This window comes from Carya illinoinensis, chromosome 12 (assembly GCF_018687715.1).
Source record: "Carya illinoinensis cultivar Pawnee chromosome 12, C.illinoinensisPawnee_v1, whole genome shotgun sequence".
In the NCBI taxonomy this organism is placed as follows: Eukaryota; Viridiplantae; Streptophyta; class Magnoliopsida; order Fagales; family Juglandaceae; genus Carya; species Carya illinoinensis.
This window is the reverse complement of record NC_056763.1, coordinates 28,386,666-28,405,562: the sequence shown is the minus strand read 5'-3', so window position 1 is coordinate 28,405,562 and position 18,897 is coordinate 28,386,666. Positions and strand designations below refer to the sequence as shown.

The 18,897-nt window shown below is 32.1% G+C and overlaps 1 long non-coding RNA gene across 14 annotated transcripts; it reads right to left on the bottom strand.

Moving 5' to 3' along the window:
- Positions 1-8,771: 8,771 nt before the first annotated feature.
- LOC122289048 lies at positions 8,772-16,385 on the bottom strand. Of its 14 annotated transcripts, none has more exons than XR_006236091.1 (7): positions 16,236-16,379; positions 15,519-15,607; positions 14,843-15,020; positions 14,504-14,669; positions 12,954-13,684; positions 12,532-12,694; positions 8,772-12,420 (listed from the first exon to the last, which is right to left on the bottom strand). It is a non-coding gene; the product is annotated as an uncharacterized LOC122289048 (long non-coding RNA). The 14 variants fall into 14 exon arrangements; XR_006236096.1 differs by lacking the exon at positions 14,843-15,020 and having other exon boundaries at positions 8,772-9,453; positions 9,577-12,420; positions 16,236-16,375; XR_006236097.1 differs by lacking the exon at positions 14,843-15,020 and having other exon boundaries at positions 8,772-9,639; positions 12,318-12,420; positions 16,236-16,375.
- Positions 16,386-18,897: the final 2,512 nt, after the last annotated feature.

Below are 18,897 nucleotides of genomic sequence, written 5' to 3'. Positions count from 1 at the left end.
ACCAGAAGATAGAAACACAAATATGAATATTTGTAAAGTATTATTTTATTATCATAAAGCAAAATTACAGAAATTTGAGGCTCTTTGCCTCAATCTTTAAACGTTCTTGCTCTTCAAAAATCTGCATGCCTCTCCTATTTAAAGGAGTAGCCACTCGAAAAGAAGAGTTAAGCAAAGATTTTAAATCTCTGTTCTCTCGCTTTACTGCTTCTATCTTCATGTTGGATTCCATAAGAAGCCTCTGAAGCAGAGAAATACTCTCGTGGAGTTTGTCAACCCCACCAGTCCTGGATTGCAGTCTCTGAGAATATGCGACAATGGCTGATGAGTATCGAGTACCGAGACTCACAAGCTCGTAAATAAGTTCATTTTCTGACTTATTAGTCAGATCATTATTTGATTGCATAATAGCACCTATGGAAGAAGCAGAAACAACTGGGGAACGAGGTGCAGAATACCTCATGTTTTGGCAATGAGAAGATTGCTGAGCCATTGCAAAGCGAGTAAGCAGAAAGAGATTGCAGAGTAAGAATGCAGATTAATTTCAGAAAAGTGAAGAACATGAGATGAGAAAGAAGATGAACTGAATAATTCTTTTATAGAGAAAATTATGACGAATCACCTCTCGTGAATCATTTCTCTACAAGAGACAAGAGCAATGTAGTATCATAGCTGCGGTGCCTGACAATTACAGAAGAACAAAGTAGCGTCGTAGCTATGCGGCGCCTGACAACTACAGAAGACCTATAAAAATCACGCGGATCAGAGTTGTCTGGTCTAAAACAGAGTGCCACCGATTTTGTTAAAAAGAGAGAGGTTAACGGTTTAATTTTGATGAATTCTTTACTAACTATGGTATTTACAAGAACATTTAAAGTATATCACCTATGCTTTTCTAAAGAAGAGTTTCGGAAGATTAATTACTTAAAGTTTTAGGTTTGGAGAGTATGTCGTTACAACTTGGCCAACCTTGTGCAAAGAAGTATAATCTAATTGTTGATTAAAGTAAGAGAGTTAAGGAATGACATAATCTCAAAGGCATATATATATATATATATATATATATACGGGATAGACAATAGGTTGGTAAGCAACACCTCCTCATTAAATTGCTACTTCTTATTTAATTCGATTTCGAGGACGAAATTTTTTTTTTAGGAGGGGAGATTGTAACAGCCCGCTAGAAATTCAATTGTGAAATTTCTATTAACTTTAGGAACCTCGTGAAAACCTCATAAGTTTTCACGAATCCATTAATCGTATAGGTTTTTGTTTAACTATATAGTTAGTGTTATTATTTACTATGGTATCATAAGTGTATTTTTGATTATTGGAGATAGTTAGAAGTGTCAAAATGTATTATGGTTTGTGCCATTAGACTCGGAGGGTTATTTAAAGTCTTATGGCGCAATAACATTTTTTCATATTTTCGGACAAAACGTCTGTTCAAAACTGTAGATATTATTAGATAAAAAGAAATATCTTGAGGTAATTTTCGTGAATATTATTGGGTAAAAATATTTTGAGTTGATAGATATTATTAGATAAAAATATCTTAAGTTGATTTTTTTTAGATATTATTGGATAGAATATTATAAGATAATCATTTATAGATTTTTTTGGGTAGGAGAAAACTACACTTAACTCTCACTCCAGCCTCATCTCTTCCATATCTTATCCACAAGTATCTCCAGCCACCCCTCCCCACGAAATTATCTTCATTTATGTTTTCCATTGAAAGAATATCAAACACTCTCTCTCGGACAGCTTTTAGGAGTTCTTTTGCACACCCATTTCGAAGCTTTTGTAAGTGTTTTATCATAAAGTCTCCTTCATATAAGTTGTTCCTCTTTGAGTCTAGTTTCCGTAGATGTATTTTTCGTATCATTCCATGGTCATTTGGTCGGTCAAAAGTATTTTTAACCATGGAAAGGTCATTCTGGGCGTGAATCTGGAGAGTATGTTATAGTTTGGAGTTTTTGACCAAGCTAATGGATAGATATTGGTCCGAAATTTTTATGGAGTATTGTTAACATGTATATATGACTATTGGTTGAGGATTTTGCATGATTAAAGGTTTTGATGAAAGATTTTCTTAGATTTAGAAACTTAGAAACTGGAAGAGGAAAAACAGTTTCTGTTTTGAGAAAGTTTAACTCTTTGGTGGTCTAAACCTATTCTAATAACTTTAATAATTTTATTGGAGGATCCTAAGTATCTTATATACATGTTATATTATTATTTTGAAGATATTTGATGTTAGTTTCAAAGATATGAAATTTTATGCAAAGAGATGTTCAAATAAGCCAAAGTGTGGATATTCTTGGCTAAATTTATGTTTTGGTTAATTTCTAACCATGTGATCTTGAATTAGAAGCTTATATATGTTTTAGGACATCTTTTTAAACCATGTGATGGTTTGGTTTGAAGATCATATAATTATAAGTCATAGATCAAGAGAATTATCAAAACTAGTTGAGGAAAAAGTTTCTGTTTTTGGACTAAGTGTAAAACCAAAAACTCCAAATGTTATTTTGTGATTTTGGTGACTTTAGATTGATGATTTAAAGCATGGTTGATGTTAGGATGATATTATGAATATGTTAGAAGTAAGATTTGATTTTTGAAATTCTTGGAGATATTTTGATTTAAGGTCAAAATTTATGATTCAAGTGCTTAGATCTTTTTATAAAAAAGTTTGGTGTTAATTATTAGCTTTTTCTAAATGGATGTTTTAAGTATGGTTTTGAACTTAGAATTGGAAGATATTTGTTGCAAAATTTTGGTTTAAGCATGAGTTTTGAAGTTGGAAGGAATTGCAACAAAAATCAAGAGAAATGGCCTATGGATGTTTCGGCCATAGTGTGTTTTCCATAGTTGTGTTTTGTTTTAAATTTTTCTGAGTTGATATTTAAGTTTAGGACAAAATTTATATGAGGAATGTAAATTTTGGAAACTTTTGGAGTTAGTATGCAAAATCCTTAAGTTATGGGTAAAACGGTCATTTTCCCACATGTAGAGAGTAAAATGAAAATTTTACTCTTTAAGTTATTATTTTCCATATTTCAAATTATTAGTGATTTAGTTCTAACTTTTAGAATCACTAATTACAGTTCCTCATGATCGCACTTGAAGTTTTATAAGAATCGCGGAGATCGAGGTAAGTTAGCTTTTAACTTACTAGCAGTCTACTGTGTATGTGTGCTAAGTAAAAGAACTACAGTGTATGTATGTATGTATGTTATCATATGTGTCATGCCATGTCAAGTTATCATGTAATTGTCTATTATACAGAATTTATTCTGTCATCAATTTTTATCTGTTACATAATATATTCTGTTATGTATTACTGTACATTACAAGTACGTCATGCTAAGTATGTCATCTATTACATGTAAGTCAAATCATGTAATATTCACTGTTGCAAGTATGTCATGTTAAATATGTTGTCTATTATATGTTATGCCATGTTACGAAATGTTTCTATCTCAAGTTGGTCATGTATTCTAAGTTATGTTCAAGTCACGTTATGTTACGTCAGGACTTCAGTCCTTTCGTATTCCAGTCACATTTCATCTTGAGTACATTATGATGTGTAGAATACATGGGGCCACAACAACTGTGGAGTATGTATATAACTACAATTGTGATGCGTAAAATACATGGGGCCACAACAACTGTGGAGTATGTATTTTTCATGTTAAGTCAAGTTTTTGTAGAATACATGGGGCCACAACAACTGTGGAGTATGTATTTTTAAATGTTAAGTCAAGTTTGTGTAGAATACATGGGGCCACAACAACTGTGGAGTATGTATTTAACTACAAATGTGATGCGTAAAATACATGGGGCCACAACAACTGTGGAGTATGTATTTTTCATGTTAAGTCAAGTTTGTGTAGAATACATGGGGCCACAACAACTGTGGAGTATGTATTTTTAATGTTAAGTCAAGTTTGTGAAGAATACATGGGGCCACAACAACTGTGGAGTATGTATTTACACGTAGAATACATAGGGCCACAACAACTGTGGAGTATGTATTTTTCATGTTAATTCAAGTTTCAGAGCAAGTTCATGCTAAGTCAAGTTTCAGATCAAGTTCATGTCAAGTCAAATTCAATTCATGATTCAATTTAAGCTATGTCAATTATGCTATGTTGTACGCTAAGTTATGCTTTAATTACTTATGAATTTGATTATGCATTTATGCTTTTACTGTCATACATGCATCATTAATCTGTATGGAAGTTTTTTGTTAACTTGCTGAGATTTGTAATCAAATCTCACTGCGGTAGTCCCAACTACCATTCCCCCCGAATGGTAGATCTTGTTACAGGACCTGAAGGAGGATCAGGAGCTGACCAACTAGACACAGTCGACTGAACGACGGTGCGTCATTAATGTTAATATAGTAGTTAAATTACTACTTGTACGATGGAGTTGCATCTCCAGTACTTTTGGATCATAACTATTTTGGAATAGTGCTGTGATCTTAGTTATTCAATGGATCTTTATGTATGAAGTATGTTTTAAGTATTGGGATATTTTCAGTTTGGTGCATAGTATTGCTAAAGAAAAAATTTATCCGCTGCGAATATTGCATAATGTTAGATGCATGTTAGGATTATTGCATCTTATATGTCATGAACGGGGGCAGGTAACCTTGTGTTGCATGTCTCGATGCTTCAAATGTCCGTCCGATCCCAAACGGAATTTGGGGGCGTCACAATCAGGCACCTCATCGCTGCTCTCACCATTATCCGAGTCAGCATCCAGCTCTTCGGTGCTAGTGATGAGGATGCGATTGGTGTGTCCTCTCAGATGGTGCAGTCGCTGCTCTCGTTGGCTGCGGGATATGCACCGGGCTCCCGCCGCAAATCAAGAAACTCAGCAATAACGCGAGGAGAGAAGATAATACTCACTCCCTGGACTACTAATTTGTAGCACAGAGCATCACCAGACTGCTCTCCCATGGCACGGTAAAACTCACCGATCATCTCTGGATATGCTGTGCCTCTTTGCCGACAGATCGGGGTCCATCCATAATTGGTGATGATGTCATGTATGCTACGTCCCTCCCAAGTGAGATCCAGAATGATCTTCCGCTCAAATAGTATAGGCCTCATGGTCGGCTGAGAAGGAGCTGCTTCGCTACTTTGGTCTGTCTAGGGTCGGGAATGTTTTCTTCCACTGCTACTTGCCATTAGTATACTGTTGATCTATAAAATAATTATGTAATCTAATTAAAGTGAATTAGAGGAATGATGATGTTGTGCTGCAGTGTTTGGCAACTGCTTATTTGAATGGATTCCAATCCGTTCAAATAAGAGCTGCCAAATATCATCTTTAGCTCAAATGATAAGCTTAAATTCCATTCGAATGAACAATTCCATTCGAATGGCCTTGAATTTCATTCGAATGAAATTTAGGTTTATTCAAACGGAACTGAACCAAATAGACATGGCTGAGTCGACTCAATCTCGAATCTACAAACTAGTTTTTCACCATAATTCAATTTCAATTAATCATTTGAAAATTATAAGAAAAAGAAAATTTCAAAATCAAACTTTTCTAAAAAGAGGATTAATACAATATATTGGATAATGATAAATACCAATTGCTCTACAATTTATCTATAATTTTGTATTAACAAATTATTTCTTTTCACTTTAATTCAAAACTATTGTCCTAGTAACAGTTTAAAGTATATAAAAAATTTAATTATTACGTGCCATGTTGTTAATGGTGTATGATATAGTTGTTATTATATCATTTTTGAATATATTACAATTACAAATTTAATGCCTAAAATTGGAAAATCGCAACTAATTGTCAACATTGGTTGGTGAAAATAGATTGTGAAATAAAATAGATTAAATTGATAGAAAGATGTAAATTTAATTATTTATTTTATATCTTAATACTCTTACTTACGTATAAGTTTCACTTTTCTTTAACGAGAATTTTGATAAATAAAATATTTAATTAATTTAATAAAGTATAGAATGAGGATTGATTGAGTATCTCTGTTATGATATTATACATTATGCAAAATCACTATTTACTTAAATTAATAAATAAAATAAAATTTTATTATTTATTTCATATTTTATCAAATTTGAAACCCATCGATTTCTTAAGGAAAAAAATAAAAAAATAAAAAACAAAAAACAATTATTGCACTCAGGCGGTAGCATGTGAATATCTCACTCTCACTGGGCAGTGGGCCCATTCCCTTTATTGCTTCGAATTAAAATTTCATGGGAACCATTGATATGTACCCCATACTGGCATAAGAGTTTGCTTTCCCTTCTGCATGCGCATTGACAACACTGAAAATTCTACTGTTTCAGAATGGGAACGATGATTAATTTGTGCCGTTTACCTTTGTGAAATGAATCGTTGATGTGTTGCTTAAATCATTTTCTTATCCCTTTTGATTGCATTATAAATTTTCATGCAATAGATCATAGTGATTAGCTAGTATACCATAATGATAATGGCTCTTGAATAGATCATACCAAAGGAATCCCAGTTTCCTTTTATGATTTTATTTCACAAAAACCTTTTTTCTATTCCTCAAAGCAAAACACAATATATTCTTTTTTTTCCCTTTCTCTCACGTCAGTCATTGGAGGGCTCCATTGATTAAATTCTATAACTACAAAGCGTTGAAGAAGTTTCTAATGAGTCCACTGATCAACTTATGGTAGACAAGTTGATATACGTTATGAAATAGCACAGTTTGGATTAAGAAATCCTCAAACTCATTTTATCTAATGGAAAAGTATAGTTGCAAGCATAATTGTGCACTAATCTGTGCATTAATGTGATGTGATTGGTTAAAAAGTAGATTTTATTCAAAACAGTGTTAATTTAAATTTTAAGTATAAATAAATTAGTGTTGGTACACAGATTAGTGCGCGTTTGTGCTTGTATGTAGCAAAACTCTTATCTAATTATTATAATTTTTTTTGTAGTGTATGTTCAATCTGTATATCATACGGAGATGATTATATCATACAGCTGTGAGAATAGGGATTTATACTTACAAGTCAGATGTTTAGTTTTCCAAAAGAACAAGGCGAAGAAATGATCCCCTCAAACCACTTGCCTGAAAGGATTGTTGTTGCCATATTTGGATTTTATGAGAAATGATGATACACGATTTTCTTAATATAATAACAACAAAATCTTTTCAAGAGTTCAAACAATGAATATATAAGGTCTCACAATTTTCCCGTTTTAAATATAATTGGAAATTTGTCCAAAGAATTGATTGTCGCTGATCTGACTGTATTTACATTTGATCATTGATGGACAAGATAAAAAATTAAAAAAATGTCATAGGTATCTCAAAATGCAAAAATCAATAACTTATAATTTCAACACGTAGAAAACTCGATATAAAAAGAAATAATTAGAAGCTTACAAATATTTAAATAAGGTCAAGTTTGCAAATGAAAGGGGTAGCTCACTAGTAAAATATATAATTCGAGTTAAGTGAACTATGAAAACAGTAGATAAAATATAAATATGCAAGTAAAAGTACTAATCCATCTAATGGCTTAATTATCCGCATCAAGATTCAATATTTTTTCTACAGAAAATCCAATCCAAGTAATTCTTGCTTAAAATGTTTTGATGTCTGCAAAACCTACAGGAATAGGACCCGTTAATCGTTTCCATAAAGGGAACTGCTATAATACCCCTATGTTAAAATCCTCCCAGTACAAGTATTGGTTCAAGAATCAAGAAAACTTAAATGCATGTTTAGGACATTAAATGAGAATTTTTAATACAATTTTAATTCAAAATTATTGCCCTAGTAACAGTTTAAAGTACTTGGAAGAAAAAAATTAATTATTACATGCTATGTTGTTAATGGAGTATGAAATATTGTTATTATATCATTTCTTAATATATTATAATTACAAATTTAATGCCTAAAATTGGAAAATGGTAACTAATTGTCAACATTGGTCGTTGAAAATAGATTATGAAATAAAATGGATTAAGTTGATAGAAAGAATATTTTATTATTTATTTTATATATTATCACTCTCACTTATACGTGAGTCTAACTCTTTTTCAATGAGAGGTTCAACAAATAAAATATTTAATTAATTTGATAAAATGTAGAATGAGGATTTAATGACGACCTCTGCTATGATATTATACAAGATGCGAAATCGCTACTTGTTTAAATTATTACAAAAAATTAAGTTTTATGACTTATTTTATATTTTATCAAATGTGAGTCCAATGTCCATTTTTAAAAAATAAAAAATAAATAAAATTATTGCCCTCCGGCGATATCCATACCAATTCTCAACTTTGTTTGATTGTATACATAGCACCTGCCCGCGTATCTGCATGATGGACCACAGGTCCTCAAGTCGATGTCCACAGCTGTTCATGAAAATCTGTCCAAGTTGCATATATATATATATACTACTAGTAGTGCAACGTGCAAGGCACGTTTTCGGCCTAGTTGAGGAGAAGATAAATTTTCATTTTGAAGGAAGAAGTACTACATGTCAATGTTCATGATTCTTAAGCATAAAACTTCTAAAGTAAAAGTTTACTTGACTTTAGATCGATAACCTATGAAATAAAACTTGTAATCATTGAACTGATTTTATTGACACAACAATTCGTTAAAGCAAAAATCAGAGAATTCTTTCAGTTTGTGAAATGTATTCAATGTCACTTATAGAAACATTGAAACTTAAAACTCAAAAAGTAATTGCATCAGAAGTTAAACATTTAGTTCTAACATTCCATTCTAATGCCTACTGAATTTCTCCAGGTAATATCCAAATCAATACTTCCAATTCTGTGTCTTTACATATACTTAATTTAATGATCCAGAAGATTCAAAAAATCATCCATAGAGAGTCAATCTGATAGTCAAGGAAATGATACTTCACAAAATGTGAAAGAAACATGACATGTCTGTGGAATTTTTCGAAGCAAATTCTTATCTAATTTTAGAATGATAACCTAAAAAACAAAATCTGTAATTAGCAAACAGATTTTAATGAACTATAACAAAACAAAAGAAATTCTAAATGTAGAATACTTTCACGTTTGTTGCCTTCAGATAGAAGCTACCACGTCCAAATCATACGATAAGCCACTACGAAGTTGTTGTTTGTCCACCATAACAGCAACCAAGAATCGTCTGTATCAAAGACATGAACTGCTAAACAACCCAAACTAAACTCTTACCTGTTTATAGTCATGGCAACCATCGCGACCAATTTCACCTCAAGTTGGAGGTAGCACCAGATTTTACTTCCATTCGTGTCTTTTAGTTTCTCCCAGCAGTAAGTCACCTTGTTGAATTTAGACACAACAACCTTACCTGTAAGATTCAACTGTTTTTCTGTTTCTTGTTTTTGTTCTTTCTCATTCTCTGTTTGTAATTTTCTAAGGCTGCAACTTCTTGTATAATAACAAACGGGAAAAATAAAAAAATAAAAAACAAACAAACAGAATTATTTAGATGAAGTCAAACTTCATCAGTAACAAGAATATCAATATTGGTAAACACCTAGAAGGTTATACCGTAGATTTTGATGAAAAGACAGTGCTCATATTTTGTTCATATTTTACTTCTCTTTAATTATTCTGCAAAAAATCAGACACAAACATCTAACTTAAGCATTTACGAAATCCATACAACTAAACCATGGCTTCAATTCACAACATTTCAAATGCAAAGCTTGGAAAAGTATGTACACAGATTTAGTCCAAAAGAAAATTCTTTAAAAAATTCACAAATGTCATTAGGTGTTTCACAACAATCGATAAACAACTTATTGTATCAACAGTTTAATGAAATTCCCAACCAGCCAAGAGAGTTACTGGGAATAAATGGATCCCTTTTTCAGAATAAAGAAAATACCAATAAAATATTGGACTCTCAAAGAAAGTTGAGGCGTGGAAGTTATTAAGTACAGGATGATGCAACTTAACATTGAACTGTTTAGTAACTGTATAACTGCAAATATTCAAAGGGGAAAGAGCTCGATAACGATGATAGATTCCAAAATTCAGTCAGGAATAAGATATTCTTAAGACAAATGTAGATACAATTTTTTATTATCAGCATGTTGCTCTGTAAATTTCTATCCATATATGCACCAAACGGCAAAAACTCAGCGTATATGAAATCACACAAACAGTCCAGAATAAAAACAAATTAACATATCTGTTTGAATTAGTTAGGAGATATATATATATAATTCACTGTTAAATTTGAACCTAGATAATTTGCTTCAGGTGCACATTAATGATTCAGATTAGCACTTGAAATTAGGAAAATACCAAAACAAAATTATTAAACCAACCGATATTAGATTATGGAGGAAGCGAATGAGATATTCAACTTGTATACGTCCTGTGTACTTGGGCGTATGCCTACTCTTGAGAATAAAATCTCTTATTACTTATTAAAAAAAAAAAACTTAAATACAACCAACCTCTAAACAATAAGAAAGGAATTCATTTTACAAGAACTGCAACAAAAGGAATAACAATCCGTGAAAAATTTTTTATGGATGCAAGAGCAACTTTCAGATCCAAACCCCACATAGTTCCTTTGAATTTCAAACAGCCTCTTCAATTGACAATTTACAAGTAAATAATCTAACAAAAACATCTACCTTTACACATTTGCATCTGCAGAACCCTCATAAAAAAGCAACAAACCACTTAGTTCTACACACTAACATCCACCACACAAAATTTGGACTAATAGATATGATCTTACACAAACATTTAGAAAATTAATATATACATACAAAGAAAGGATGATAACAATACAAATTAATTAATATCTTCTCATCCTCACTTCAATGAATCCATTATAAATTACTTTGATAACTTTTATCAATCTCCAGCGTTCAAAAGCAGGAAAAAAAAATAAGAAAAACAGATATACACAAACTAAGAGGCAGAAAAATCCATTGCTGATCTTTAAACCCAGACATAAGTTGTTTAAAAAATCAAAACAGATCCAAGGAAATAGCATTTTTGACGATACATGTAGAATTGATGCTTGCATCGTCACACATATAACGGAGCCAAAAAAAAATCAAGAAAATATCACTCAACGCAACAATCTTTATATGCATATAGAAACAAACAACATACTATACACAACCAACATCGATCAGGTATTATATTAGGCAGCATTATATACTTTTATCCCAACAACATTAGAAGTACTCAAGTTTCGAGATTAATATTTAGAGAGAAAAAAAAAAGAAAAAAAAAAAGAAAAAGAAAGACTGTTAGAGAAGTGACAGTCTTGAACGATAATGATACATAGCAGACACTAACTAAACTAACTGGCACACATCGCTTCTTACAATATCCTGGAACAGATTTTAAGTTACAATATATACTTATAAGATTGTGATAGTTTTTTCAAGTTACAATTGAAAAACACGGAAATAACCAAAAAGGGTGTCTTGTGACAAGGGAAAAAAAGAAATAAAAAATCCGTGTCCATACATATAAACAGATTTTCAGTGTTTAAGAATTTAAAATTTTGGTTCTAAATTTTGTTAGTCAAAATAGATTTGAGTCATTCTTCACGTACTCATTTCACCAGGATTTGACAAAAAGGGAGACTGTCTGTGGGAAATAAAAACCAAGAGGATTAATCCGATAGGTCTACAATCTGGTTCGTAGCACTGTCTGTGGGGTAATTATATATATACATATATATATATATATACAAGAAATAAAAAACAATGCATATCATGATGACCCTAAAAACAGTAAGTGTATCTTAAAAACAATATATTTCAAGGACTAAAGATCCTTGAGGCATAATTTCCTACAAAAGATTAAAATGTACCATAAAAGATAATGCATTCTTGGGAAATCATGGTCTTTGATCTAATGAATAGATTTTTCTTATTAAAATTGGCCCATTTAATCAGAAAAGCACTCGCTCTTCATGCAAACTTTTTTATCTTACTTGTTATGGCCTCGCCTAGCAAATAATTTATCATACTTCATAATTCCCCTTACTTTAAAGCCACCTTTGGCTGAGTTGGACAATCTGAGTAAAAATGTTTTAAGCAAATGGAAAACACATGGAAGAAAAGAAATGGGCAACAAGATAGGTGGTGGGAGCAAAAACAAACATGAAAGTGGGTTTTCTACATTGAATTTGTGAGATGAGAAATACCCATCTTAAAGGTTGATTAGTTAATGAAGATTTAATTTTTATTAAACTGAATGAGGGGCAAGCAATTTGCGGCCTGATCTAAAAGCTAATTAACGGTTCATACCTTCAATTTTGGGTGCCACATTACCGAGAGACAATTTGCTGAACTTTAGCGAAATAATTCTAGTTGGTCAGTATTCCTCCAGATTTTAGTAAAGTAATGCAACCTAAAAACACCAAAAGCATGTATATTTTTCTATTTTAGTAAAAACACCAAGGATTGAAACACCCAAGGTCCCAATTAAATGAGCCCAAAGCTGTAGTATTTTGATATTTACCCACAATACCAAAAACATCAATGCGCTGAAGCAAGTTCTTGATTTCCTTTGGCGAATACACCACTGGGTCTTCACTGATGTTGAGATCAGACAGCTCACTACAGTCAATCTTCAACACCCGAAAGAACCTCTTATTGCGATCACTCCCAATTACATAAAATCTCTGTGTATAGAAACCAAACCCCAATGTTAAAAAATAAGCTAACGATATAACAGTAGAGAAAGGAAGAATTAAAAACTATGAATCTTATGCTTTTGTTGCGGTAATTTTTGGGAAGATGAAAAAGTTGTATTTGAGGAGGTTATGCAGAAATTTTATTTTATTATCTCAAGAACCAAACGATCAAAAAATAATAAAATTCCCGGTTCTTTTAAGATATCTATATTCAACCAAACAGAGCTCAAGTTTAAGAACGAAATACCTCTGATCGATGGCCAAAACCTTCCCCGCTTCAGCGTCGACACCGCAAAGAGCATACCCACACGAGACCGTGAAGAGCATGCTGGGCAGCTGAAACTTGCAGAAGCTCACCCCAAGGAAAACAATGGAGACACTGTGGACGGGCTGGTGGCATGGCGGAGAGAATTTGCTACCTTGAATGGTGGTTGTTTCTGACGAGAGAAGCTGCTACCGTTTTTTCTTTTCCTATACGTTAAAGATGTAAACCTCACAATTTTCCGTACTCATACCTGACAAACTGGTATTACCTATACGCATGCACTGGCCAACTGAAGGAAAGAGCAGCTTCTATACGCATGCATTGATAAATGACAGAGGGGACACAACAGCAGGCTTGAGTACCAATGTAATCGGTGGAAATCACACAAAAATAAATCACTGACACAATTTAAAGACTTTTGCACGGATGGTATACACAAAAACTGAAGGAAAAAGTGAAGATATGAAACACACGGAAACGGAATGTGATTTTACTGTTTATTACTGTAGCAATATTATAGACACTTATTATTATAGAAAGATATATATATAAGTACTCCCAAACATCTTTTACCTTGAAATTAACATGAGAAAAAAAGATACAACATCGAGGTATCGAAGAAGCTGGTTCGAGGAAATTAAGCTGTCAACGATATTTAATTGTTATGGGCAAATGAAGTCCACGTCCCATAATGACATAATGCTCCTAGCCACCTGCATCGAGAGAGACAGGTTAGAAAAGTCTTTTGGAGGCCATGCATGATATACTGGTGCAGTCCCCTTTGATTTATCACGTGGGCCATGCACATGATGTTGGAAATTTGGACCTATCATATTCATCTCTTAGGATCTATCATTTACGAGAATAATAAAAAAAATAAAAAAATAATAAAAACACAATATATTTACGTAAAAACTCTTAAATAGGAGAAAAACTCCTAAGTTCAGAGAAAAAAATTCACTATCATGTAAAAAATTATTACAATTACACAATTTTTCTCCTCACCTCAAATACACCCACAAAGCTTTCTCACTAATAAAACTTTAACTTCTCACATCTTCCCCTTTTACAAAAATATGGCTAATAAAAAAATTTAACTAACGTCAAAAGTTACTAGATAAACTTTCAATTGATGTGTTTAAACTAAGAGGTTAAATCTCTTATTTATAGACCTAGGCCTATATCCTTTTATTTTCTTTTCACCGCTATGGGACCAAAGAAAGAGCAAAAAACCAACAGCACATTCATGATCTTCGAAGCATTAATCGTAGGCAACTATTACTCTCGCAGGCATTCAATCAATCGAGCCATCGAGGTACGTGGGTGAATGCATTTTGACTGTCAATTTGCCAATTTGGTAAGGAAAATGATACTCTCGTTACCGCTCGGTGTTACCGTTGAACTTTTTTATTTTTTTTTAAAAAAAATTTTTTACTTAATAATTAAAAAAGTATTTTTTAATAATACCGTAATTTTTCTTTTAATTTTTTTAAAAATATTAAAAATACATATAAAAAAAAAATCAATTCTACCTAACAATAGCTTCGGAGCTGGGAGCGATGGACACAGCACCGTCCATTTGGTGGTAATTAAGCATAAGTGGTTCTTCAAAAGCTGTGGGCGCTGCCGCAAATGGATAAGGTGTATGACATTTCCCGTTTGAGTGCACTGTGCACGGTCATGGTCTGTTCGTTCTTACTGTAAAAAACAAAACAAAAACAAAAGCAAAAGCAAACAAAATTATTCGAATATTATGTTAATGTGTTGGCTATTAAAAATGATGAAAATTTTAATATTTAAAACTTAAATTAAAAAAAGACGATAATAAAACAATCACTTAATACATATAATATTATGCATAAAATATGTACCTATATATAGCACGACTCTTCCTAATTAGATATTCGAAACAGTGGCAGTAGTGGTTCTAAATCATGAGACAACGATAGAACAATCATGAGACAACCATAATTTGTTCTTTCAAGATCTGTTCAACTCAAGGATATTCAATCTTGAACTTTTTATCTTCCCTTGTAATCAAGAACAATCCTTAAAAATTTGCATAAACATGAGGTAATTAGTAAATAATTACATGAACAAATTATATTGATATAAACTGAAATGAACAAACTACCTGGCCAAATTAATAAAGCAAAAGAACATAATATAAAACATAAAGCCCCTATAACTGATTAAATCTAAGGAAAAACAAAATTGTACAACGCATGGTAAAGTTAAGGCTAAAAGGTTAAGCCTGAGGCATCATTGAAAAAATCATTCGAGTAGAGTTGCAGGATGAAACAACAAGGTTTCATTGCAGGATAATAGTATCAATCTATTCTCAGATAAGCAGATATCTATAGCATTACTTATCATAAAAATGAATAAGAATGCTCTGAAAATTCAAATTAAAACCAACCATTGAATTAAAGCGAGTACCAATATAATCTGAGCACCCTACTCAAACTCCATCCGATCTTTACGGAATAAAAAGTTTCTTTAGTAAAAGTGCTGCTAACCATAAGTACTAATGTACCAACAACTTACATATTCTTGAATATCCTCTTTCACCTCTTTCACTACATAAAATGGATCTTAAGCAGAAGGCATCTTGTAAGATATAACAGTAATTTAACCTATACACGTCCACAGAGAAACTTACATTAGCAAGATTAGATCATCTACATGCAGGCTGAAAAGGAGGAACTAAATATTTTACACCAAGAACTCAAACAAAAGACTAGATATAGAATAACACAATATTTTATAAAAATCAGATAAATGTTCAATTTTTTCCAAAAGCAAAATTTTGAAATCTCCAGAAAGTCCGACGAGAGAAAAGGAACAAGTTGCATCCTTAGTAAGGCTTATATCACTAAATCAGCAAAGCTATAGTCTTTTCAGTTATGGATTTGGGGACGAGATTTTCAGAAATTTCCAAAAACAAGCGAATGATTTTGACAAATCAGGCTGCCATAGGATTTTTGAAGCTGAATAGGGGAAAACTACAGAAATGGATGTTTATGATTGAAAATAAAACACCATGGACGTTGAAGTTTTCGAGAACAATTATTCTAAAAGTAATTGAAGACAGAAATTGAAAATAGAATAAAGAAAACCAGTACTAAAGAGGATAAAGCATCGGCAATCAAAAGATTCGAGAATAATAACATACCTTTAATTTTATGCAAAGATCAGTAAAAACTACAAATGCAGACAATTTTAAGTAGAAATTTTTTTTAGAGAGAGAGAGAGAATACATACACACGAAAATTGAGATAAGTGGATCGTACGGACTGACCCGAAGAGTGGAGGAAGAACTCCGATGAAGATAAAAGTTTGGGCTCCTGCTTTGATACTTAAGGGATTTGGCCCAGGCCGTTCTCAGTCCTAATGAAGTTCATGAACCTTTTTCTCTGAGTCTCACCCATCAGAATAACAAGAAGCGTTACATGCAACTTCAAAGAAACAACTAGAATTTAATTAGTTTTTAATTTATTGATTGTTTAATAATTGAGTAATGCTACAATGTTCCTAATTTATGCTAATTTATAAGAGTTACATGGCTTATTAAAAATATTTACTGATCTTTTTTTAAAATTTTATGATACACGGTAATATCTTAAGTGTGATATAGGTATATGTATCTATTCACATAACATTATTGAAGTATTCCATAATTCATAAAATATGATTTTTTATCACATGAATGATCACTATACAGTTAAAACTAATAGTAAATTTATTGGATTCTCTACATTTCAACCCTAGACAAACGCATCCAAACATCATAATGGGCATTTTTCCAAAGGAACTGGCAAGAGACTTTATTTTTAAGTCTAAAAAGGTAGGACATGATTTATCAGCGTCGTGTAGCATATACTCCTGGCCTCCAATTAATATGCAAAAGATACATTTCATGCAAATTAGTTGTTACATAGTGTTTAAGTCCTGCACCATAAAGATATTTTTTGGCACTTTTATCAAAATACAAAATATGGCATTTCTTTCAATGGAAGATTGATTCATTAAAAAATGAGTAGCACAAAAGATATCCCAAGTATAGAACGTTGTCGCATAGTAATTAGAAATAAAATTTCTAGATTGTTTTCCGAGGAAAAATTGCTTAAAATCAAACTCGTGTAAATGATGAAAATATTCACAAAGAGAAAATAAAAGTAGTGATATGTGTAATGAATGAAAGAGTATAATAGAAATGAAAAGGGTATTGGTCGTGGACCAGATTCATATTTTTAGATTTTTGAGTATTACAAGGAAAAGTAAAAGGCCAAGATGCAAAATAATAAACTAATAACTAAACTAAACTCGCTGAAATTAATTAACCAATAGGCAATTTACAAAACTAATTTAATTAACAGCACATTAAACATCAAATCTGAAACTAATTAAGTACCAAATTGTAAAGCAAGCTAACTAATCAAATATTAACCAACTAGTAAGGCAAAACATAAACTTAAATATTATAAATTACCCACCTACTAACCTATGAAATTGCCAAGCTAATTAAAATACTCAAAATTAACAACTAAATGTAACAAATTGAAATTAAACAATCAAGAAACCAATTATGCTAAACAATTTTAATTTATCGAAAATTAATTAGCAAAATCGAAATTAATTAAGTCCTAATTAACCCATAATCAATCTAATTTCTAATGGAACTAAGAGATTAACAAAACGAAGCTATATTAGAAAATAATTTATGCAATATGAGCTGGAAATTGAGAAGCTCCAAAATCAAGATTCTAAGGTTCATCTTTGTATTCAAATTACAAAATTCTCAAAATAAATTCATAACAATTGTAATACCTGTCAAATGAACGCTTAAAGGAGTAAGAAAAATAACTAACATCAAGTTAAACAAGCAAGAAATAAAATACCCAAAACCGAATGTTCTAAGCCAAAGATCTCAAAATACACAAAAAAATTCAAACTAAAATTAAATAAAAAATTAGGAAATGGAAAGAGCAAGCAATATGGCTAGAGGTGGAGGCGGCAGGCAGTGGAAGAAGGCTGGAAAACGATAGTTTGGACCCCTTAAGGAGCTCTTTAACGGCATTGCTGTGTTTTTTTCCCCAAACCAAAAGACCTTTCTTCGTTCCAGCGTGCATGCATGCATAGAACCCCATAAGAAACCCTCAGTTGCCTTTTGTGTGTTGTTTCATTGCTAGGCCAAAAACAAAACTTCGCGTTTTGATAAGAGAGGAGAGCTAAACTGCTACTTCCCACAAGAGAGGAGAGTTAAACTGCTACTTCTCACGTATATGTGTGTTTGTTCAAGAACCTAAAACTCTTATGTGTTCCAGACCAAAAGCACCAAACTCTGCTGCATTCTAGACAGAAAATGCAAAATTGCTCTCTTCCGCGTGCATGTATGTTTCCTTTTCTTTTTTTTTTCTCCTCCTTTTTTTCTAATGTTGTACATTTCTAGGCCTATATGAAAAAGTAGAAACCAGAAAAAATTAAAAAGAAGAATAGAATATCAAAGATGCGTTGTGCATGTAAAGAAATATTGTCCAATTAAATCACAAGTTATAAAATTAAGTATAAACTATGCTATCAACCAATTTAAATCACAACTCAGATTTATGTCTCTTAACTATTTTTTCATCTAAAACTACTAATAATGTCATGAAAGAATTGAAATAAATTAGTTCTAGATGTATAAAATATACAATAATTCAGCTCAATCACACTCCCAACTAGCATTTTGCTAATCACTGAGCAAAATAGTTAAAAAAAATTAAGATGTCGGGGGACGGTGGGTCTACTCACTCGTCAAGGCAAGAGCCCACTAGCAGCGCTACGGGTTATATGGGGAATTCCTCAGGACCTGCTACTAGGATGGACGTGGATGTGGGGAGTTCGGCAACCCTCTTGAGTTAGCATTCAAGCAGGGGCAGCA